Genomic DNA, 24392 nt, shown 5'->3' with positions numbered 1-24392 from the left:
AGCCTTTTGCATTCAGGGTTGGATATTTATTTTTACAGAAATTTTTTATATCTTTTATACACTCATATGCGATATTTCGCCATGGTTTCTTATGTTATGTTTTTGGTGCTGTGTTGATAGATTGACTGAAATTACATTCTCAGCAGGTGTTTTGCTGTTAACTCGGAGCAGTGAGTGCATTGTTTCAATATAGATAGCTTCTGCGGTCCTTCAATTTTTATTGTAGATGTGGGAATTTCTCGATGCCTTGGAAGTTCGAGGGCTCAGATTACGGTTGCGCGCCTGGTCTTGGCCCTCTTGCTGTCTCCCTCTAAAGTCCAGTTGTGCTGTCTAAAAAATGCTGTGTTTTTTAGCAACAGCTTCTTCTGCTGTTTATTTGAAGTGTGCATCTGTTTTTATTATGAATATCGGCTCATTGTTCTGTACCTTGAACTAACTCTGTGCGCCGATTTATGATTGTGCTGATTACATCCATTGGCCCGGGTGCGGTTTGATTGGGGCTTTTTAAGACTACATTGGATGTCATGCTGGGCGCCATGTCCCACGGAGAGCATGGCTGTTAAATGCATGGGAGTTAACGGCAGAGACAAAGGCCAAGTATTAAAGTACATCTCACTCTGAGGATCAGATCTGACCATTTTCAGAGCCGTACCCTGGTGAGCTCATGGAACGCAGCAGCAGGCTCAGGAGAGCAGATGACGCTTTATATAAGTTTATTACTGCAAACGAATAAGATGCCTTCCTGTCTTCACCGCTGATATTGAGTCCACCCATTAAAACTAAAAAGGGACTTAATCGAAAAAGTAAGAAAAGAAAGATAAAAAATAAAGCAATACAGAGGGACAGAAAGTCTACAAGTAAGACTCAAGCTAGCGTGTCCCTCTTGTCGCTATGTAAAAACCCGCAACCTGCTTCGAGTGGAGTGTTTACCAGGTCTTCTTCTGGGAACTCACTCACTTCTCTCTGTGCGTGTCTGTCAATAAATTCCTACTCTGGTGCCTGCTGTGTGTCCCTTAGTGTAAAGGTTCTTTATTGACAGCACTTTCTACCTGTTAATGCAATTCCAGGCAAATGGAGTTTATGTGTTCTCCTTTCTACCTAGATTTGAGTTGAAGTGATATTTTTCTCTCACATGTTAATTGGTATTGTCTACTTTGGTGAACAAGATTGTATAATGGTACAAGAGGGAGCAGAGGTGTCTTAGGAGGTATGGCTTGTATTGTTCTTTTGATTAAGTTAAAATACTACTAGAGTAAGATTTTCTCAGACGCCGGCGCACCTCATAAAACTTAAGATTCGCCCTTGTTATGTTTTGTCGACTCTTTTATATTAACATTACTTATAATGATGGTGACCGGGCCAATTTAAAGTATTTTCAATGCAACTTGATAATTTAATTATTGCCACTGTTATGAATTGTAAATATTTTAATGATTAGACAGAGGATTGATAAATGCACTTTGTCAAAATTGAACACATGAAGGAGGAGAACTCTTGCTAATAACTAGATCATTAATAAGTCTTCCAATATGTATCATGCTCTCACGAGCGGCCTTGACCTGTGATTTAGTGTGGATATAGCTAGGAGGGCGGAGGTGACTCTGTTATTAAGACTAGATAGAGCTCTTTCTGTCGGGGTCGTAGCTGTCTAGAATTTTCTCTCTTAGTTCATACTCTAGATCATTTACAGGAAATCACATTCTGAGCTAGAGTCCATCACTCATCAATAACTGTATAAATATGAATTACTTAATAGTTACAGACTATGTAAGACAAAATGGTGACATACTTAATATCAATACGCGCATGTTAGGCAAGTATTTTAAGGTTATATATTAAGTATGTCATTACCAAAAATTCAATGGAAAATAATTTACGGCTGTAAAAATCTTTGCATAATCAAATCTAAGGTCCACATAATGGTACTTGCCTCATAGCTGCTCATCTTTATCAATAATTATATGATAAGCTCAAAGAATACTAAGTGACTTATAGCATGACAGTACACACACCACAATCTTACTGTAGTCTGTGTAAGTGCCCACACGTTGCGGAGTCTGAGGAGTGTCATATACACAGCATAACGGAGTGCTTCTCTGATATATATGAGTCTATATTTCCGTGAGCAGTAACAGATCAGTTGCAGACAATAACGTATCATGTTCATTAAGTATATATGTCGCTTTGACCAGTTAACATAACACTTGACTAGTATTAGATTTTGCATAGGACAGCAAGGAGCTTTTGCAGTGTGTCTTCGGAACTTCTAGTAGGAGGAAGGTTACAATTTGATTTATGTTAGTTGACTTATTTGTGAAGACGAGTGTCCTCCATTATTCATTTATACCATTCCAAATTCATTAACTCGATAGTGGCAATAGTGCAATGCCAGGTGATCGCTGTTAAGGCTGTACATGCTATAGCATGTACGTATGAAAGTTTATGAGAACACTTGGGGAAGGTTATGTTTCTCGCCTCTTGGCTTCTATAATTGTTACACGCCAGATTTGGCCCATGGAGCATAGGTTATCTCACATCTAGTTAGTTCATAGTTCTCATTTTGTCAATAGGGTACAGGCACCATATATACCCTCAAATGATGAATCAATTATGCCGTAAGCCTCCCGCAGTTAACAAAGTTTTCACGACTTAATTCTTGGGATCAGGCACCACTTTCTGAGAGCTAGGTGATCGTATTGTGACTATTTATATATGTACATGGCGCGTAATATTGTGAGACTTGTACGCATAACAAAGTTTCAATCGATGATTGAGTTCAATCTGCTTAGTAGTGTGCAAGTGAGGGATAGGTGACTTTCAGTCTTTCTCGAGCTCTGACGAAGATAGACGTTTGTGACTTTTCCTGCTATGTCAGTACACAGAACTGATGTCTTGGTAGACTGTGAGCCGTATAATAATCCTTTCGCTTCTCAAACAGTATGGCTTGTTCTGTGCTGCGCATTTATCATCACTAGTTTTGTTACTCACGGGGAACAGACTTCAATAGGGTATAACTAGTGATAGCTAATATATGTTTAAAAGACGTTTTTTAGCTGATGGGCGTGAGTGTTTTACTCTCGCTGCGACGTTAGAATATCTCAACATACGAGGTTACTCACGCTGTCGGACATAGGAATAGTTGTTCTTTGTTTGCTGGTTGTCTTTGTTGTTTTTTACTGAACAGCTCTAATCTTTTGTTAGAGCAGGTATAGCTTAGCTAAACTGCATTAGTAAGAATTAGACAGGATAGTAGCAAATAATCAATCACGAAGTTAAGCTAACAGTATGACAGTCTATACTTTAAAGGTCATATCGGTAAGTGATTGGACTGTGTATCTCTATTATGGTGTTCTTTCTGACTCTAGATTATATTAATCTTTTATTATTAGGATCTATCATTTAATATTACATCAATATAGGACGCATCTTATAATCAGAACAATGCTAACTCATAGACTCTCTTACTTAGCTATGCCATATGTGAAAGCAAAGCAGAGTAGCTTAGACTGCAAGCTCCTATTGTAGCACAAATTGACATTCATTTTTTTTGCATAGAATACTCATGACTACACTAAAATATGGAAAATCCTTACTATGAAAAGTGTTATAGTAAATTTATAACATGTTGGATATAGTATGAATGCTTTTAGATGTAAATGACTTAATAGCATAATGCATATCATTCATTGAATAGAGTTTACAATTGATTTGTACAATACTATTTACATAATTGATTGTATCACATTAGTTTATCTGATCATGAATTATTTTTTATTTAAGAGCGCTATTGATCATCATTTCTCAATTTCTAATATCTTATACTGCACTCTTACAAGAGTGCGCTTAAGGAGTGAGGTTACGAGGCTTGACTGGTGCACTCACACGTCTTGCTCCAGGTTCTAGATGAGAGAAGAACCTCTCACGCAATAAGCGTTAAGGTTGAAAGGAGAGACTGGCTCATACCTTCCCTCTAAGATTAAGGAGGGCAGAGACTAATACCTCTCGCAGAGGTCATAGAGCAGGGCAGAGTATCAGGACCCTACTCAGAGGTACAGTCTAGGGCAGTAGTATGACGCTCGACCCTCATATGGGAGCATATGAGTAGGTGCGCAAACAATAGGCAGAATGCACAAGGGTCCCTCTACAAACATCACATACGGAACATTTGCATCAACCAGGATACTAACAAGACAGGAATTTTAACACAACCATTACACACACACACACACACACACACACACACACACACACACACGAAAGTACACCACACACATTTACCACACTCACATGCAATGCACACAGAGAGCCAGAAAGAGAATATAAAAAATAAAAATCAATAAAATGCAATGCCAAAGCTGCTGAGGGCTCCAGGTTGAATAAAAGGTAGATTAAGCTGTAAGATCATACAGTATAATGTGTCACCCCAAGGGGCATGTATAAAGAATGTGTCACCCCAGGGGTCCAGTCACAAACATGGTGGAAAGTATAGCAGGTGGGGAGGAGAGAGAATGACAAAATGAATCCTGGGTAACAGGTGAAAAGATGTCAAGTGCAACTTCCAGGCTGTCAGAAAGACCCAAGAAGTTGGAGCTCTGCTGACTGATGCTGGAAAATTAGAAGAAGAGAATAGGTTCCTATCACAGGTGTGCACCCACCCAGCCCAGGCTTGATGGAACTCCCTCAAGGAAGTCGGGAGAAATTCTGCAATAGACAGTATCCAGATTGTAGCAAGACATCTTCCTAGAATCCCTTAGAAGTCAACACTGTTTCCACTGTTCTGTGCTAAGGGATAATCCTTTTGTACACTGTGACTATGTATTACTCTCATAGGTTAATAAAAAAGCTGTTTGGCCTATAGCAAGGCAGGATTAAGATAGGCAAAGATTATCAGCACCCCCAATCAACAGGAAGTAGTTTAGAAAACCACACCTACATTTCCAAGATATTGGTTATAAATGTTTGTTTTCATTTAGGGAGAGTTGGTTACAAGTTGTTGTTTGTCATAGTCAATCTCTTTCTAAAAGAAGAAAGGGGGATATGATATAGAAATGATGGAGGAAAAGGTAGATTATTATGATAGAAAAGGGGGTAGATTATTGAATCTAATCCAAAAATAACTGTTAATCTCAAAATTGGTATAGATTTTGGTTTATTGATACAAATTTAAAGTTAATTTATTATATGTATATTTCTACTCTTGTTTAAGATATCATGTTTATGCAACTCATTTAAAAATGTATAATTAAGAAATCAAGCCGGGCGATGGTGGCGCACGCCTTTAATCCCAGCACTCGGGAGGCAGAGGCAGGCAGATCTTTGTGAGTTCGAGGCCAGCCTGGGCTACCAAGTGAGTTCCAGGAAAGGCGCAAAGCTACACAGAGAAATCCTGTCTCGAAAAACCAAAAAAAAAAAAAAAAAAAAAAAAAAAAAAAAGAAAAAAAAAAAAAGAAATCAAGATTAATAGTCATCTATAATAGTCAAACTTACAGTTATGTTAGGTTTTCTAGGTATATAGAAATATATTTCAATTAGGTAGGTAAGCATCAAACACTTCAAAGAGCTACAGAATATGGCATTTGAAATGTTTTAATGACTTAGACTTTTCATGACAATGAGATACATTTTCTCCTGGCAGCATCAGTGTACTCCAGAGAAGATAATGGGCATCAAAGAAACTCCAAATAGAGTTTGTTTTCTTTGTGGCAAAATCTACTCATATGGACAAAGAAACTGCCCTTGCCTTAATTGCTGACAGTTATTATCCAAATTGGACCAAGCAACTGCTGAACTTTACCAAGACAAGGTAGGATAATTCAGAATTTCCTTCTTCACAGGAAAGTCTGTCAGATATGCTAGGCCTGTAGGTTAAAGATAGATGCCCCAACTTTGCAGAGAAACTTTGAGTTACTGTCCAGCCTGATGTCCCTGTCATTAGTTAACATGTCATCCTTCTGGAGTCTTTGATGGAGTTGAAGACTAGATAGTCATAGTTATAATTTTTCTTAGTTATGATGAGAGGGTAAAGCTTTGGACTCACCAAATAAGATGGATAATTGATTATTTTCTCTGATTTTGTCAAATACAAATAGACTAGATATTGTAATTGTAATTCTTGCTTGATAGCTGTTTTGTTGTATATAATTTTACTATATTAAAGTTGAAACCTTCCTTTTTGATTAGACAGAAAGGGGGAAATGCTGTAGGATAATCCTTCTGTACACTGTGAATATGTATTACTCTCATTGGTTAATAATAAAGCTGTTTGGCCTATAGCAAGACAGGATAAAGTTAGGCAAAACAATCAAACTGAGGACTGGGATGAAGAAGGGTGGAGTCAGGGGAGACACCAGTGAGCTGCCCAAGAAGCAAGATGCTAGAGGACAGGTAAAGCCATGAGCCATGTGGCAATACATAGATTAATAAAAATGGGTTAATTTAAATGTAAAGGCTAGTAAATAATAAGCCTGAGCTAGTGGCTGAGCATTTATATTCATATATAAATAAGCCTCTGTGTGTTTATTTGGGACCAGGCAGTCATGACAGGATACCATCTGTTTATAGTTCTGTCCCTTCCCGATACAGCTGTTCCTCATAAGACATAAGGAAAGCTGGTGAGGATGCACAGCATTTGTGTCACCCCCTGGGGCCGTACAATACTGAGGTCTTAATTCTCACTAGGGTTTTTATCTGCCTTTCTGTCCATCTGTTTGAGCTGAGTAACAACAGCAAGTCATCAACCACCCTAGAACTTAAAGGGCTTTCCAGACTGTGTTCCTGACACTCCACACCTAACCCTCTTCTATTTGCAACGGCCCAATAGGAAACAATGTCACTGCTTTGCCTAAGAACTGACACAGTGTCCTCTCTGGACAGCTGCCCCTGAGGCCCCTCAAGCCTGCACTGTTCTGATCCTCAATGAGGGGGCCATGAGTCTTCCAGCCTGGTAAGATCAAGGCTGGTTGCCAGAAAACTCCATCAGAGAGAGGTAGGTGCTAGTGTGGCATTTTCGCAAAATCAAGTCCAGCTTGGTGGGATGGGCAGAAGTGAGGGGAAGATGCTCTTAATGAAGTATAAAGTTACTCCCTGAAAACCATGTGGTTAAACTGCCCATCAGCAACCCAGCCAGCCCTGCTGCCTGTCTGCTGGGCTCCAACACCAGACCCCACCCTCTGTGATGCACCTAGGCCTATATATTTTAATTCTTGCCTGTGATTAAACATTGATCATCAGGCATCTCCTCATGATGGTTCATGAAATGAGAATTCTGCAGTTACTGCTGAAAATGTTTATGGCCACTCTTTGCAGAGGAATTGATCATACAACGGTTTACTAGCTAGGAAGACAGATGAATTGTGGTACCCAAGCCTCAGCATCAGGAACTCAGGGAGGCTGTGATTTAATGTGGTGCTATTGGATGCCATCCAGCTACCCAGTGTCCTTCTCAATCCAGAAGATAAAATCTATAGCTTGCCCGGTTAGAAGCTGTCTCTCCCCTTTAATGCTGCCCATGACTATGAACACTGGGTCCCATTCAGTTCCCACCAAGTTTCCATTCACACTTAGGATGACCAACCTTGACCTAGAAGGGAGAGCAATGACCGGTACTCATGTTATTGAAGTGTATAGTGATCTTTAAAAAAACAAACAAACAAACAAATGAAAGGGCTGTCTCAACCAGTAAAGAATTGTAGAGGAAGATGTTACATGCCTTTATTTATTTATCACCCATCATTTCACCAGCGCCAAAGGAAGGCAAATGCCTGAGTCACAGTGTTAGAGCAGCAATAAAACCCCATTAAGGGAAAACTCCTGCTCCAGAAAGTAGAATGCCTGGCCTAGGTAGAGACCTAATATTCCAGCTAAACAAGATCAATGACCTGGCTGAGGGGCCACCCCTAGGAAGGTGGGTGCACCTTAAGCCATGCTAAAGAGATGAGTGGAATGACTATTCCTTTAATGAGATACTATACTATTCCTTCCCAGAATTCCCATGACCACATGCCACCCACAGCACAGCCTCTAGGTTTGGCTGGGTCTGCCCACCCACCCTTCTGAGTTCTGAGTGAAGACTCAAAAAGGTGCAATGTTTTTCTTTCTTTTTTTTTCTATCTCTTTCAGATAGTGGCCAGAGTTTATGTTTGTTTGTTTGTTTGTTTGTTTTTTTTCTAGTGCTTTGGGCTTCTTTACTCTTTCTATAACCTCTATCCCCAAAATGTGGCTACCTACAGCCATGCGGTGGACCTCCACACTGATAACTCAAACACCATGGCTTTTTCATTCTCTTTGGCATTTTTTTCCTCCTGTGGGTGGCTGCTGAGAATTACAACTTGCCTTCTCTTTGTATTCTTTAAACATTAATAAAATTGTCCTCAAGCTTCTATTTAAGTCCATTCATAAATTCTTTTATTAACGAGAATAAGAACCTCAGGAGGGGACCCCGATTTCCCCCATAACAACAGATGAGTCCGAGGATGTCTGTGTGGGAGACATCCTCCGCCTCATCTGCAAATGCACACTGCTCATTTGGTGTGCTCAGTATACATGGCTTCCGTTTTGCACTTTTATTAAAATTGTAGATTTCTAGAATCAGAGCATAATGAATGAATTACAAATCTATGCACCTCTCAGGCAATTTTAGCAATGATCTGACTTCTAAATGGTGAGTTCTTTACTTCTCATTCCTATATTTGCATATCTGTTCAAATCCAAGTGATTAAAAAGGAGCTGTCAAGGTTGATGGGCCTAAAATTAGCCCTGACTGCTCATCTTCAATGTACACATTAACATAGATGGCTCTGCTTCCTGTTCCTCTCTGAGCCTTCAGGGAAAGAGACTGAAACACAGCAACAAAGTGAGATGTTTTCTTCTTAAAAACAAAAGAAGAAGAAGAAAAGGAAATATGTTCGAAAAAGAGATTAACAGTGTGTTAATCAATCTGCAATGGAAAACACTTCACTCCAAAGGGCAGGCAAGCAGCCATCTTTAAATTCAGCAGATAAACAAACAAATAAACAAATAAGAGATAAAAGTAGAAGCATGGCTTGCAAGGGAGAAGAATTTTATAGGAAGCTGGTAAAAAAAAAATACCAAAATTCAATATATGAAATTATCAAATTCTGACTTAAGAATTTTAAGTGCAGGTAAATTTGTACCAACTCAACTTAAATTGCCCTCCAATAACTTCAGTACCTGAGAAGACAACAGCAGTTGATCACACCAAGAAATAATAGGCTGGTGAGATGGCTCAGCATGCAAAGGTTACCATCAAGCCCAAAGATCCAAGTCCATCCCAGGGTCTCATATGGTTGAAGTAGAGAGCTGATTCCTGAAAGTTGTCCTCTGGCCTGGGCACCCATGTGCCACCCTTCAATATAAATGGAACAAAAAATTTAAAGAAATATTATAGATGGGTTTTTAATCATTTTACTCATTATGACTAATCTTTGAAATAGTCTATCCTTGGGTGTGTCTTTAAATATATAAAAGATGTTAGAGTGGCATTGTCTTCAAACAATTCCACACACATTTAGTCACCAGACAAATGATTAAAAAACATGTTTTTAAAGTTCTATTATTCTATTTGAAAAAAAAAAGTAACCCTGTACTTAAAGGGATTATACATTTATGCATTCCTCTTCTTAAAATCCTGTGCATAAATAACACTGTAGAATTTTAAAAAATTAAAAACTAATGTTCTGGTACAGTGCCAGAGCAACAGAGATGAGGCTGGGGTGTGAACTGCTCAGCTGCAGGGCTGCTGTGCTGCCCAGAACACAGCTGGATGGTGCAGGAAACCTGACCATGCGTGTGCCAGTCAGTTCTGCCTCTGATAGAAATCAAAGCCAGAAGGATCCAGTTGGGGCTGTGACAGCCATTTAATCAGCCACTGTATGAGAAGCATGACATGCCTATTGACTTTTCACAGAAAGCCCTGGTTTTGTAAAGAGCCCAGTAAGGCATATCCACCTCACTGTGAGCAAAGGTTAAGCCAGCGACCTTCTCTCTGAGAACCCAGGCTGTTACTGACTCAGGCATCCTTGATGCTCTTTCAGAAGCTGGAGGTTCAGTGGCAATCACCACAGGCGACAGGAAAGCCCTTCACACTATCAGTGTTAGAAGGTAGCACAGCCAGGGTTGAAAGCTTTGGGTTGTTAGGTCTGAGCTGCTCAAATGTCCTTTGTAATTAGCAATTAGATCACCTTTGGTCTTAAAAGAATGTGTCTGGGAAATAAAGCCAGGACACCCTCCAGGCAGATTCTGGACCCCAGGAAACTTTTAGAAGAAATTTAAAACTATCTTGCTTTGATTCATGAGTCTTGATTCCTTTTTTCCTCCTTTGGAGTGATGAATTGTTTTTAAAAAAGGGTCCTGATGTCAGGGACACTAGCTCACCAGCCAAGTGTGAGTTTGGTTTCTGGGTGGGAGCCATTAAATTGTGCCCAGGGCTTGGGGACTATCAGTTAAGGTGTCTTGGCAATTAAGTTATCTGTGGCTTTGTGGAAGAGTCTGTCCATTAAAGACAGATGCTTTGAGGACTCCCCACAGTCTCCATCTGGGCTGTTAAGCACTTGCAAGGTGCTGTCCTGTTCTTCCCTGAGACAAGATATCTATCCATGGTCCCACATCTCTGACGGGTGTGCAGACAAACCAGACAGATTCTCTCTTAAATCACAAGGGGACTGAATCAGTTCAGTCTCTCCTCAGAGACACTTAGCATCTGGGAATTATAAATTATACTTGATAGGAAGGTACACACACTCACACAACATAACTAGGTTCCCGCAGACCTCTCCTCTTGTTGTATGACAAAACAATGTGCTTAAACACTCAACTCAGGGAGGTCAACTGAATATTTAGACCCACTGTTGAATCTGTCTGCTTCAGTGAATGCTTTATAACACTCCAACTGCTCTCAGGGCTGGAAGCTTAAATGCTCAGGCACGAAGGAGTTGGTGGAGAAGGTGAGGGTAGAGATGCAGAAGATGCTGAGGGTAGCATCTCGAATACTAAATATTTTTAATGTTATGACACTTAGAAAACTTTCTGTACAACATGTCACTAAGGCATGCTAATATGTTCTGAAAACTGGAAGGCCCGATTACACAGCCAAGTGGTGATGTGGGAAGGCTCTAGAATCAGGGATGGATTGGAAGTCCACAAAGGAGCAGTCATAGCAATGCCCTCCCCTAATCAATGTTTTCAAATCAGTACCCCATTGTGGGGGACTGTGGGAGTCCAGCTCCTACCTTTCCCACCTTTTCTAGGGTTCTTAGGAGGAGGAGAGAGGGGTAAGAAATTATTGGATAGAAAGAGAGGCCTAGCTGATGAGAAGAAAGACAGAAACATAGGATGGCTTCGGGGAGGGCCTGGATCAATATCCAACAGCCTTGTCCTTCATTGAAAAGGGCTTTTAATAACATGCCAAGGGAAGAGGAAAAACCTCCCGCTTTCAAGATCAAAGCACACCACACAGCCAAGTGTAGACTCTTCCAAACACCTGGTAACCATGCCCATGGTCAAATCATCTTCTTATACAGCCCTGCTGGGTAAAGCCAGCTCAGATTCTCTGATCCTGAGTAAGTTCTCACTAGATAGCCTCTGTGGGCCACCACACCCCATCCCACACAGCAACCAGGAAATAACTACTAGGGGAACTAACTCATAGAGTCTTGCTGTGGGCAAAAGGAAGGGAGGGAGGTAGTCAAAATACTCCCTGCAGATAGGGGGTTGATTAAACTTGGATGTGGGCAGTGGGGCCTGAATCTGCTTTTCCCTATGTCCTAGTTGCATGTCTGTTGCTGTGCCTAAAACAGTGTGATCAAAAACAATTTAGAGAAGAAAGGGTCAATTTGGTTTACAATTCCATGTTAAAATCCATTATTGAGGGGATGTCAAGGCAGAAACTCAAAAGCATCACATCTGAAGTCAAGAACAGAGAGAACAAACTCATGAGTGCTTGCTTGCTTGCTTGCTTGCTTGCTTGCTTGCTTGCTTGCTCTCAGCTGGCTTGCTCCTCTCTTATACTTCTCAGGACCTCCTGCCTAGGGAATGGTACCGCCCACAGTGGTCTGGGTCTTCCTACATCCAAGAACACTCATGGCAATCCCCACAGACAAGTCCGCAGGCTCGCCTAACCTAGATCATCCCTCAGCAAAATTCTCTTCCCAAGCGATGCTAGGTTGTGTCAAGTTCACAGTTAGCCATCACAGCCCTCCTCTTCCTCCCTCCCCAGTGTAGCAAACAGGCTCTCCTTCCAAACAGGAAGATGAAACTTCCTTCTTTGGAATTTGTGTACATAGTTCTCTGAGTTGAAATTCAGAGATCAATTCAAAAGGTGTCCTGCTTTCTACATATGTGCACACACACACACATACTCACATACAAGCACATGTTCTTAGGCATGTTCTCTGCAGCATAACTTGGGCTTATTAAAAAAAAAACTTCTGAATTTTGCACAATCATAGTGCCTACTTTTATTTTGAATTATTTATTTTTGTTGTTGTTGTTATTTACTATTATTATTATTATTATTAGTTATTGGAGAGGAGTCTCCCATGCATGTGGAAGTCAGAGGACAACTTTGGGGAGTAAATCATTTCCTGCTCCTGTGGCTCAAGTCATGAGGCTTCTTCTACCCAATGAGCCATCATCCTGGCCCATGAATAGCTACTTTTATAGCAAGTGCTCTCCAAACAAACCCAAGGCTTTGTGTCTTTTATTATTGTTATTTTTATTTTATTGTATGGATGTTTTGCCTGCATGTATATCGGTGTACTGCTTGCAGAGGTCAGAAGAGGACATTGGATTCCCTGGAACTGGAGTCACAGATGGTTGTGAGCTGCTATGTGGGTGCTGAGAATCCAACCTAGGGGTCCTTGGGAAAAGCAGCCATTGCTCTTAACCACTGACCTACCACTTCAGCCCCAATCCCATAACATCCACTCTCTGTTGTGAACCAGTAGGATATCTTGCCCTCTGTTCTGCCTGCAACACCCTCAGATGCTTGCCTTAGCTCTTCACAGCCTTGCTGGCTTCCAGACAGCCGTCTTCCTCCCAGCCCCTCCCACAGAAGCTTGTGTGATTCCGGGTGTTGAGTATATTCCGTTGGTGTCAAATTAGCATGTCTCAGCATGGCAATCTGTGAGAACTGGGATGTGTAGCTGTGACGATCCCAGGAACTGGTTAAGCCCCAATCCACACATGGACACACTGAAACTTGTTAAACAATGACGGTGACATGCCTTGAAGAAAGAGAAATGGTCCCCAAGGTGCTGTGCAGTCGGGGGTGAAGGTGCCTGTCACAAGGGCAAAAGAGAGAAGCCTCTTTCTCCCAGAAACTGCTTCTGGAGTTCACGTGAATGGGCCTTGTGAACTGACCACTCACAGTGCCTAGTGGGGCAGCCTGAAGCCGGGGAGGGGAGGTGTTCATAGTTTAGAGATTTACTGAGTCCTGTGGTCTCCAGTTAAAGTGACAATAATATGCACTCTGCCTGTGTGTAGACTGTGGGAGACCTCCGTGGCAGCAGCCACCAGGGCAGGTGTTCACATATCCCAAGCATATGTGGAAATGTGTGTTGTGCTTTTCAGTCCTTAGTGATAATGTGGGGTCTGGTCTTGAGAATCATCAAGACAGCAACAGTGAGCTACCCAGATCTAACACCTACTGGATTCCTGGACACATCAGTTGGTGTCCCATTGGGAAGATGGAGACTGCTTCAGAGGTCACGAGTAGGGAAGTCTGACAGACATTAAGTTATAAAACTATATTAAGAGATGGAGGAGCAAAGGATGCTGCTGCTGCTGCTGCTGATGATGATGATGATGATGTGAGGTGTTGCTAAGGCTACAAGTCCGGGACCCTGCAGTATGCAAGTCCTGTTTCCCTGTGCAGAGCAGGCTGCCACCCATGCAAGAAGACGTCCACTTTCACCCGCCAACACTGCAGGAGTGGCTGCAGAATCTCCTGTTCCCATGTCCCCTCTGCTATCTTGAATTGGAGCCCAGTTGCATCTGCCTGGCTGCAGCATGACCAGAAACAAGAGTGTTCTCACCATCTCCTGCCTGGTGTGAGATCTCAGCTGGCAAAACCTTTGTGGGGGCCCAGCTTCTTCTGAAGCTTTCCACCCCAGCAGAATAAGAACATGTGGAAAGGCCCGACAAGGGCAAATGGAGAGGTGAGTACTGTGGACAGCGCCTGGCACCATACTTGGCATCTGTTTTTAAGAGGTGCCCAGCTCTGATCTACGTGTCAGACCACATCAGTGTCTGCAGAGCAGACCCAAGCAGGTGAAGGGTGAGTTCTCAGCAGACTTCTGTCCAGGAGAGGAGAAGCTTATTTATTAGTTTATTTTAGTTTGGATGATGGAGGTGCTCAGAGGCATTTGTCTGTCTTGCAGAGGACCAAGGGTGAGTCCCCAGCACTACATGCAGCACTCACCTTGACTTTCAGCCCCAGGACACCTGATTCCTCTAGTTTCCTCAGGCTCCTGCATGTGCACATGGGCATGTCCACACACAGACACACATTAAAATAAATCTTAAAATTGTTGTAGTTTTACAAAAACTAAATTGAATGATATTTACCCACATTTCTCAATGAAGTGTCTTTCACAGAGGAAAACCCTCATAACCCTTGCAAAACCTTCATTATTCTACAGAGGATTCCCATAACATCTTTTCTGTGCTTCTAACATATAACTCAAGGTGTGGTGCATTTTATGGATAGAAAACTAAGACCTGAGAAAGTTCAAGGACTTGGGTATTGCTCAATGGCAGAGCACCTGCCTGGCATGTAAAAGGTCTGGAGTTTCATCCCCAGCACTATAGAAAAGCCTGATTTTCTGGCAGTGGTGGCACATGGCTGGCACATGGCTGTAATGCCAGCACTGGGCAAGAGGATCTTGAATTTAAGGCCAGCCTGGGCTTTAGGATGTGTGTGTGTGTGTGTGTGTGAGAGAGAGAGAGAGAGAGAGAGAGAGAGAGAGAGAGAGAGAGAGAGAGAGAGAGAGATGTAGCATGAATCTTAAAGAGTCTTATTAATAAAAACAAACCCAGAGTCAGGTTTTAGGGTGAACGCTGGAAGATCAGAGAAGCAGAAACCAGCCACAGCTTCCTCACCTTGCTAATTCCTCAGCTGATCTTGTTTCCTCAGACTGGAAACCTCTGAGTCCTCATCCAAATGGATCTCAGCTGAACTGCTGCTCAAAAGCTTAACCAGGCTTTAGTTCCTGATCCTCACGCCTTATATACCTGTCTGCTTCCTGCCATCACTCCCTGGGATTAAAGGCATGAGTCACCATGCCTCACTGTTTCCACTGTGGCCTTGAACTCACAGAGATCCAGATGGATCTCTGCCTTTGGAATACTAAGATTAAAGGTGTATGTGCCACCATTTTCTGGCCTCTGTATCTAGTGGTGGTTCTGTTCTCTGACCCCAGATAAGTTTATTAGGATGCACAGTATATTGGGGAACACAGTATCACCACATTGAGGGAGGGAGGGAAGGAGGGAGGGAGATATAGGGGAGACATGCACATTTGAAGTGCACGCCTGAGGTGGACAACAATAATGTGGCAGTGGCGGGATTTTAAGGTGGCCCACGCTCTCTGGTCACAGCTCTCACCTTCATGTGTGTCTCTGAGGTCCTCAACACATCTGCAAACAGAAGCAGCAGTAAGTGGGGAAGGATGCCATCAGCCATCAGCCCTGCTCCTCGGGTGCTGAGAAGGGTGAAGGGAGCCTCACGTCCCGACGCTGCCTTGTGTGAACTGGCCAGCATTGAACCCTATGATCAACTGCCATTGCTACACTGTGTTAAAAATATCCATACACGTCACGAAAATTAACTTCCAAATTTTAAGAAAAAAATACCAAAGAAGACTTCCTAACTAAGGAGCCTGTTCTCTCTGTGGGAAATTCTTTACTTTTTATTAGCTAAATCTGGAAAATAAAGGTTTTATCTTTAAGATAAATTTTGCTCAAAGATATCTTTATTGGTGACTATGGGTTTTGCATACAACTTTAATAAGGGAGGCATGACATTTCACCAATCACTCACAGGAGGCTCCTTGAGGAAACAGGCTCTGCTCCTTACCACTAGATGGCGCCACAACCACATAATCACAGGCAGGAGTCTCCCTGGAGGAAAGGATTTACCCTCCTGGGCTGAATCACCTGTGGTTCTGGAGGGTAAGGGATGCAGCCTTTCTCCTTCCAAAGCTAGGATTTGGCTTTTCACCCTTTGCTATGAACAAGGCACGTACATCGTTACTTATGAAAGCTCATGCTTTATTGTATTGAGATAACACTAGCCTCCTGGAAGTAAATTCACACCAATTGCTTCATTGAAGCTGGGAGTGAGGTAGAGGGCTGTGAGCTGACTCCTCTTGCTAGCGGAAAGAGAAAGAAACTGAGGGCCCAAGTTAACCCATCCCAGATCACAAAGGCAGTAGTTAACACAACCTAGATTCCACTTGAGTGAATTGGATCTTTTGACTGCCATCCCTGCTTTCTCAGCTGCTGGGAAAGCCTGCCACATGTAAAGACACAAGATGGCCCTTGTCACCTGGGCTGTCAGTGTCCCTTGCTGATTCCTAGGCTTGTCATAGCTCTAAACATCTAAGTAAGTCCATCATGCCTAATTAGTAAGTATACACAGGAAAGAAAAATGTGTGCAGCTCACTTGCCAACCATATATTCTGACTTCTAAGCAAATTCAAGGCTCTGAACATAAATGGAATGACGCACAGTGCACCTAACCATGAGCCACTGCCATAGAAATGCAGAGAAATGAACCCACCCATAAAAGAAGCCACAGGTTCCGGGCATAGTTTCAGCCCTGCATGACTACTGGGGTATGGTTTAACATATATTATGTATATATATGGCTACAAAGGATTTCTAAGCCTCATTCAGTATCCTGTTAATGTTAACACTAGTTAATAATAACACTAGGTTATTTAATAAAACAAGAATGAACTATGATGACCTTATTAGAAACCAATATATGTAGCTTCAAGTGTAGAGTAAAAATTGATTTTTATTTTTATAGAACTCTAAGTGTTTTATTTAAATCAAAAGTATATTAACCTTAGGTTTCTACAAGTGGATTTCTTGCTGGGCAGCAGTGGCACACGCCGTTAATCCCAGCACTTGGGAGGCAGAGCCAGGCAGATCTCTGTGAGTTCGAGGCCAGCCTGGTCTACAGAGTGAGATCCAGGATAGGCACCAGAACTACACAGAGGAACCCTGTCTCAAAAAACAAAAAACAAACAAACAAAAATTGATTGCTTAGCTCTGTCTGTGGAAACGTTTAGAAGCACTTGCTACGTCTTCCAAGAAAAATAAGCAACCCCATCCCTATACTTTAGTTTCCTATTAATGCCTCAGGACCACTGGAGAATAGACAGTCAGATGGTCAGATGGTCAGATAGTCAGATGGTCATGGTCAGGAAAGTATATAGCAAGCTGGAACAGCTTGTTCCCCAAACTGAGACGTTCACAGCTGGCAGAAACCTATGAAAGGACACAGGACCAATATAAATATCACATAACTGTGATTTATTGAAACATTATGTATATAAAATTCATAATTCAGTAATGTTATTGACAGGAGGAAAGAGGTAGAGCCAATAAATTGAAATTCATATTTAATTATTTGATTAAATGAATACATTGCTCTTGAGAATTGGTCAACTGGGCGTGGTGGTGCATACCTTTCATCCCAATCCTTGGGAGGCAGAGGCAGTTGAATCTCTGTGCATTCTAGTCCAGTGTGTTCTATATAACAAATTCCAGGTCAGCCAATACTACATAGTGAGACCCTGTCTAAATCATCATCATCATCATCATCATCATCATCATCATCATCATCATCCAATAAAAAGAGTTGAACAATAAAAGCTACTTGGAGTGGCTCATGCTGTCATCCTAGGCCTCAGAAATAGAAGCAGGAAGATTGCCAAATTCAAAGCCAGCCTGGGATACATAGTAAATTTGAGGCCAGCCTGGGCTCCTTAAAAAGATCCTACCTCAAAAAATATATAATGAAACTGTCAATAAAGGAAAAGAATCGTGTGAATAGTCGCCTTTGAAGATAGAAATACAGGAATTGCAGTTCAGATGAGTCGAGTGAGACCAGCCGATGGCAAACTCTGCAGATAACTGTCATGTTTGCTTCACTGATTTTACTTTTTAGACAGAATTGTCAGTTAATGAATGTTGAAAAAAATGACAGAATTAAAATTTCTACTTTATAACTCCCAGTGGGATGTCTGACTCAGGCTGGGACCATCACTCACATACAAAACCAGCAGCAAGCAGTTCATGTGGGGAGACCTCCGGAGGCCTGGGATTGTGCAAGGCCATGCCCCATCTCGGGACCCGCTGCCACCACCCCTTCACCTCCATGACCAAGCTCTATGTCAGGAGCAGCGGCCTGGTCTCACCACTTCATGTCCCTCCTTAGGACAATGAGTGAAAACATTTAACCTTAATCTAAAAAGAGCTCTGGATCTGGTCAGAAAGACACAAACAGACCACAGATTAGGTACATCAAACCCCACTCACCACGGCCCCTTAATTGAACCTACATCAACTAGTTTCCCCCAAAACACTAGTTCTCACAAGTGAAATAAGAAATACTAGCTACATGTCCTTGCTGATGTGAATTAGTAAAATGCAACTATAGAAAATCAGCTGAACAGTTTTCCTTAATTTAAGAGAAGTTAATATACAGCCACCAATCTCGCAGCAGATGGACATACCCACCCGCTATGGTTTATGAAGTGCACCATGACTGTTGTGAAAGGAGCCTCCTCACACTAGGTTCCCAGCCTCTTAAACTGTGGCCTGGGTCTTTCTGTGTGACCATAAATAAACTTCAGCAGCTTCCCTGCTACCTCTCAGGCTGGCTTTGACAGCCCTGACTTCCAGCATTTGTGGGAGGCAGGAGACTCCGTAACGTGTGACAGTGTGACAAGGAACAGTATCATGGGTTCGGATGTGGAACTCTCTCCACGCTCAGGGTACAGCACGTCCCCCAGGATGTGTGCATTCATGTAAAATGCCTGCAGTGGGAGGTATGGACTGTTCTAGAATAAAAGAAACTTAAGGCACAAGTCAAAAACTGGAGCAGGCTCATGCATACACTGGTTCTGATCTGAAAACATAAACATTAAAAGTTATTTAACGATAATTTGAGAATTTTTAAATATTTACTGTTTTATATGATGTTAGGGATTGCATCCTTAAGTTATTAATTGGCTAGCAGTAATGGTAAGTTTGGAGGTATATAGAACAATCATTTTGTTTTATTTATTTATTTATTTATGGACACTGAATGTTAAGGAATAAAAAATAAAAATAGTGAACTATATTTATGAGTTTGAATTTACTGTTTGGAATTTTTAGAATAAAAGTTAACATATACAAAATGCAAAGCAGTCTTGAAATTAGTTAAATGAGACATACTTAAATCCTGGCCAGTGTCTCCCTGGTGAGAGGACATTGGGAGAAAAAAACATACCAGAGGTAAAGTCATTCTTCAGGTTTATATCAAGAATGTATGTGGTAGGGTTAGAGATATATAGGGAGTGCTTGCTTAGTACATGCAAGGCCCTGAGTTCAGTCTCTAGTGATAGATGATAGATACAGACAGACAGATGATGATGAAGATAGATAGATAGATAGATAGATAGATAGATAGATAGATAGATAGATAGATGATAGACAGATAGACAGACAGAGATCAATTGGATGAGAAATGCCCTCCATAGGCTAATGCATTTAAACTCTTGGTTCCCAGTTGATGGGGCTTTGGTTCCCAGTTTGAGGAGGTTGTGGAACCTTCAGAAGGTACAGCCTTGCTGGAAGAAGTGCCTCAGTGGGGATGGCTTTGAGAGTTCATAGCCTCCACTATTTCCGGTTCTTGCTCTCTTCTTCCTGTGTGTAGTTGAGAGGTTGAAGTGGTCTTTTAGCTTCTTGCTCTAGTCTCCTGCCACCATGCCTTTCCCACCATTATGGACACACAGTCTTCAAAACCATAAGCCAAAATAAACTATTTATAAGTTGCTTTGGGTTATGACATTTTATCATAACAACAGAATAGCAACTAAGATAAACAGATAAAAGATAAATAGCTTGTCATATGACAGGTATATAGAGAGATGATAGATAAATAGATATAGAGACAGATAGATAGATAGACAGACAGATGATAGCATATTTGAATGAGAGTTTAACATGTATGGAAAGCCAGATTTTTAACTGAGTGTATTACTTTTGTATCATCATCAATACCTAGAGGGAAGACTTATCTTGGTTTACAGTGTCAGGGGGTTCAATCTATTTTTGCTTGGTCCCACAAGCTCAGGCAAAATGTTATACATAATGGTGGCAGGAGCATGGGAGGAAGAGCCTATTCATCTCCTGGTGGACAGGAAACAGAGTGAAGACAAAATGAGGCACTCCTTCCCCAAGGAGTGGCCTCCAGAGATTTAGTTCCTCCAACTGAATCCCTAATGGCTAAGAAGCCATATAAAAAGGCAGCCAGGGAGCAGGGGTTTTGCCTGGGCCCTGTGGTGAGCTCCCTAAGGGCCATGTCCAAGTGTCTATGCTGCATCCCAACTCTGCCCACAGGAGAGACTAGCCTGGTGAGAGAAGAGGTACAGTTGTAGCTGCGCGTGCAGCTGCAGGTGTGGGTGCAGCTGCTGGTGCGGATGCAGCTGCTGGTGTGGGTGCAGCTGCATGTGTGGATGCAGCTGCAAGTGTGGATGCAGCTGCAGTGTGTGTGCAGCTACAGGTGTAGGTGCAGCTGCAAGTGTGGATGCAGTTGCAGTATGTGTGCAGCTACAGGTATGGGTACAGCTGTAGGTGTGGTTGTAACTACAGGTGTGAATGCAGCTGCAGGTGTGGGTGCAGCTGCTGCTGTGGATGCAGCTGCAGGTATGGGTGCAGCTGCTGGTGTGGATGCAGCTGCAGGTGTGAGTGCAGCTGCAAGTGTGGATGCAGCTGCAGTGTGTGTGCAGCTACAGGTGTGCATACAGCTGTAGGTGTGGGTGTAACTACAGGTGTGAATGCAGCTGCAGATGTGGGTGCAGCTGCAGATGTGGGTGCAACTGCAGGTGTGGGTGCAACTACAGGTGTGGGTGCAGCTGCATGTGTGGGTACAGCTGCTGGTGTGGATGCAGCTGCAGGTGTGGATGCAACTGTAAGTGTGGGTGCAGCTGCAGGTGTGGGTGCAGCTGCAGGTGGGCTTGATTTGGTGGTGGATGTCTGGAAGACTGTCCATAAGTGGGAAGCAGGTCACTTCAAAAGGGTCAGAGATTGGAAAAGGGCCCAGGGCTGTTGTTCTGCTTAGAGATCCAGCAGAGCATGATCTCAGCCTTGTGAGTTTTCTCTTAGACATATTTTTCTCTTAAAAAAAAATCTCATCAGAGTTCCATCAAAGATGATTCAGGTGTTAAAACATTTTCCCCCAAATAACTGTACTCCATCTACTGACAGTCATTTGGGGTCCAGGCTGTTGAAATCTCAGAAAGCTATTACAGTAAAGACAGGTTCAGAACTCAGAGAAGAGGGATAGAAATACGACACAAATTGTAATGATTTTTATACAGGAAAATTGCAGGAAGGTTCACTTGATCTGGGGGTCCTAGAGTCCACAGTGTTCAAGAGTTAAAGCCTCAACAGAAAGAAACTGTACATGAGCATGGAAACAGTTTTGCTGTTCCTTGTTCATTTGCATTGCAAGAGATGGTTCGAATGTACTCTTAAAACTCACTATTGAGTTGATTCTCAGAACTGTGTGCGTAGTTTTTGTCCTGGAGAATGAATTTAATTTTATTTTTAATTTACGCACAAAACCAAAATTGTACATGTTACAGGGAACCATGGGGTGTTTGAATACATGGATACATTCATTTTAACATGCAATTCCTCAATATTCACCATGGTTTCTTTTTCTGATGACGATGATGATGATGATGAAGAAGAAGAAGAAGAAGAAGAAGAAGAAGAAGAAGAAGAAGAAGAAGAAGAAGAAGAAGAAGGAGAAGGAGAAGGAGAAGGAGAAGGAGAAGGAGAAGGAGAAGGAGAAGGAGAAGGAGAAGGAGAAGGAGAAGGAGAAGGAGAAGGAGAAGGAGAAGGAGAAGGAGAAGGAGAAGGAGAAGGAGAAGGAGAAGAAGAAGAAGAAATTCCAAATCCCTTCTACTCCAGGAAATAAACAGTATACAACCTCTATCTGTGTTCACCTTACTTATTGTGTCCTAGCACCCAAGTCTTCCTACCCCTATCTACCTGCAATTTCATTTCCATGCTAGACTCCCTGCCTCTGTTTAAGCATCATTCTTCTCTCAACTTCTATGAGGCCAAGAATTCTATCCCCTATACATGAGTGACATATACATGGTACTTGTCTTTCCATGCTCGGCTCATCTTATTTAACTTCATTACCTCCAGTTCTATCCATGTTCTCATAAATAGCATGAGTTTCTTCTTTATGCCTGTATAGTGTTCCATTGTGTATACATACCACATCTTATTTGTGGCTGGTTAGACACTTGTATTGTTTCCATTTCTTGGCTATTGTGAATAGAGCCACAATAAATATGGGGCGGGGGCAGGGGCGGTTATTTCTTCAGCATCCTGACTTTACTTCTTTTGAGCACATAGGGAGAAGATGGCTGGACCATATAGCAGTTCTACTTTTTTTTTTTTTTTTTTTTTTTTTTTTTTTTTTGAGGAGACTGTTTTCCAGAATGGCTGTGTTGATGTACACTTTCACCAAGAGTATGCAGGGTTCCTTTTTCTCTACTGCCTCACATTAGTTATCTCATTGTGCTTTGATTTACATTACTCTGGTGGTTGATAATGTTGGGTATCTTTTCATATACCTGTTGTCTTTTCGTGAGTTATCCTTTGAAGGAAGAATTTAGGCATTTGAGTTTATTGTCTGTTTTGGGAGCGGGTTATTGTTACTTGCTGTTGCATTTAGAGTTCCATGCCTATTCTGGATATCACTCCCTTTCAGATACATAGCTCATGAACACTTTCTCCAGTTCAGTAGCTCAGGATGTCATGCTGCAGAAGCTTTTCAGTTAAATGCAATCCTGTTTGCCTTTCTTTGATTTTTGTTTACTATGCTTTAAGGGAAAACAAAAACAAAAGCCTCCTTCCTGAAGTATTTTGTGTTTTCTTCTACAGTTTCATTGTTCCAGGTCTCACATTTTGATCTTTTTAAAGTTGAGTTTTGTAACTGATGAGAGAGGAGAATGAAGCTTCCTTTTGTGTGTGGATATGGATTTTTCTTAGCATGATGTGTTGGAAACGTGGCCTTTTTTCTGATGTATGCTTTTAGGGTCTTTGTGGAAAGCCAGCTGGCTGTAGGTACACAGGTATACTCCACTCTCCATTTCACTCCACTGGTCTACTTACCCATTTTTACACCAGTGACATGTTGTCTGGATGGCTACAGCTTTTTCAACAATATTACAGCCAACTATGGATAGATAAAATAAAATTTCCCTCTGTGAGGCAAATGTCTTCTTCATTTAACGCCTTGGGTCATCAAAACCCCCTTAAAGAGCAGCCATGTTCTTGCCAGACATCTCACAACAGCAAGGGCAGAGAAGGCAGGAGAATTCTTAGAGAGTCACATGACCCACCAGCTGGCCGCAGCTCCTGTGGACTCGGGATCATGTGGGTGAAGCAGAGCTGCAGACTCTATGCAGCTCCATCTTGTGCCGATCAGGCTATTAGAAGATGCTTCCTGCAGGGCAGTAATGGCCTTTAATCCCAACACTTGGGAGGCAGAGGCAGGTGGATCTCTGTGAGTTGAGGCCCAGCCTTGTCTACAGAGTGAGTTCTAGGACAGCCAGTGCTATGTAGAGAAACCCTGTCTTGGGGAAAATATGTAGAAGATGCTTCCTTTTTTTACAGCAAGATTCCTGAGGGTGGGGAAAAGGTCTCAAACCAGTGGCAAGTTCAGGAAGAAGGTGAGTGCCCTTTGCTGGCACTGTGGGGAACACCATCACATTTGCCAATGGAAAGAAGTTCCCCTCAAAAGGTCATTACTAAAAGCTCATTGAACCCACAGAGAACATTTTTATAATTTGAGCACTTCTTGGAAGTGGCTCAATGGAGATGCTGGTGCCACTGGCTGCTGTTTAGGGAAATGCAATAAATAGATACACCTTGAGAGGCTAGGGAGGGGAAGTTCAGAAAATTTCCCAGCATTGAACCTGTCTCTGCAGGGGTGTGTGTGTGTGTATGAGTGTGCGTGAGTTTGGGGGTTTGGGTACTATCTAAGAGTACTTGTTCCCCCACCAGCCCTCTGGGGAATGGAGAATGGAGGCAGGGCCACAGTCTGGATAGAGAGCCCACATCATGAGTCA

This window comes from Peromyscus leucopus, chromosome 1 (genome assembly GCF_004664715.2).
Source record: "Peromyscus leucopus breed LL Stock chromosome 1, UCI_PerLeu_2.1, whole genome shotgun sequence".
NCBI lineage: Eukaryota > Metazoa > Chordata > Mammalia > Rodentia > Cricetidae > Peromyscus > Peromyscus leucopus.
This window is presented reverse-complemented; position numbering follows the sequence as displayed.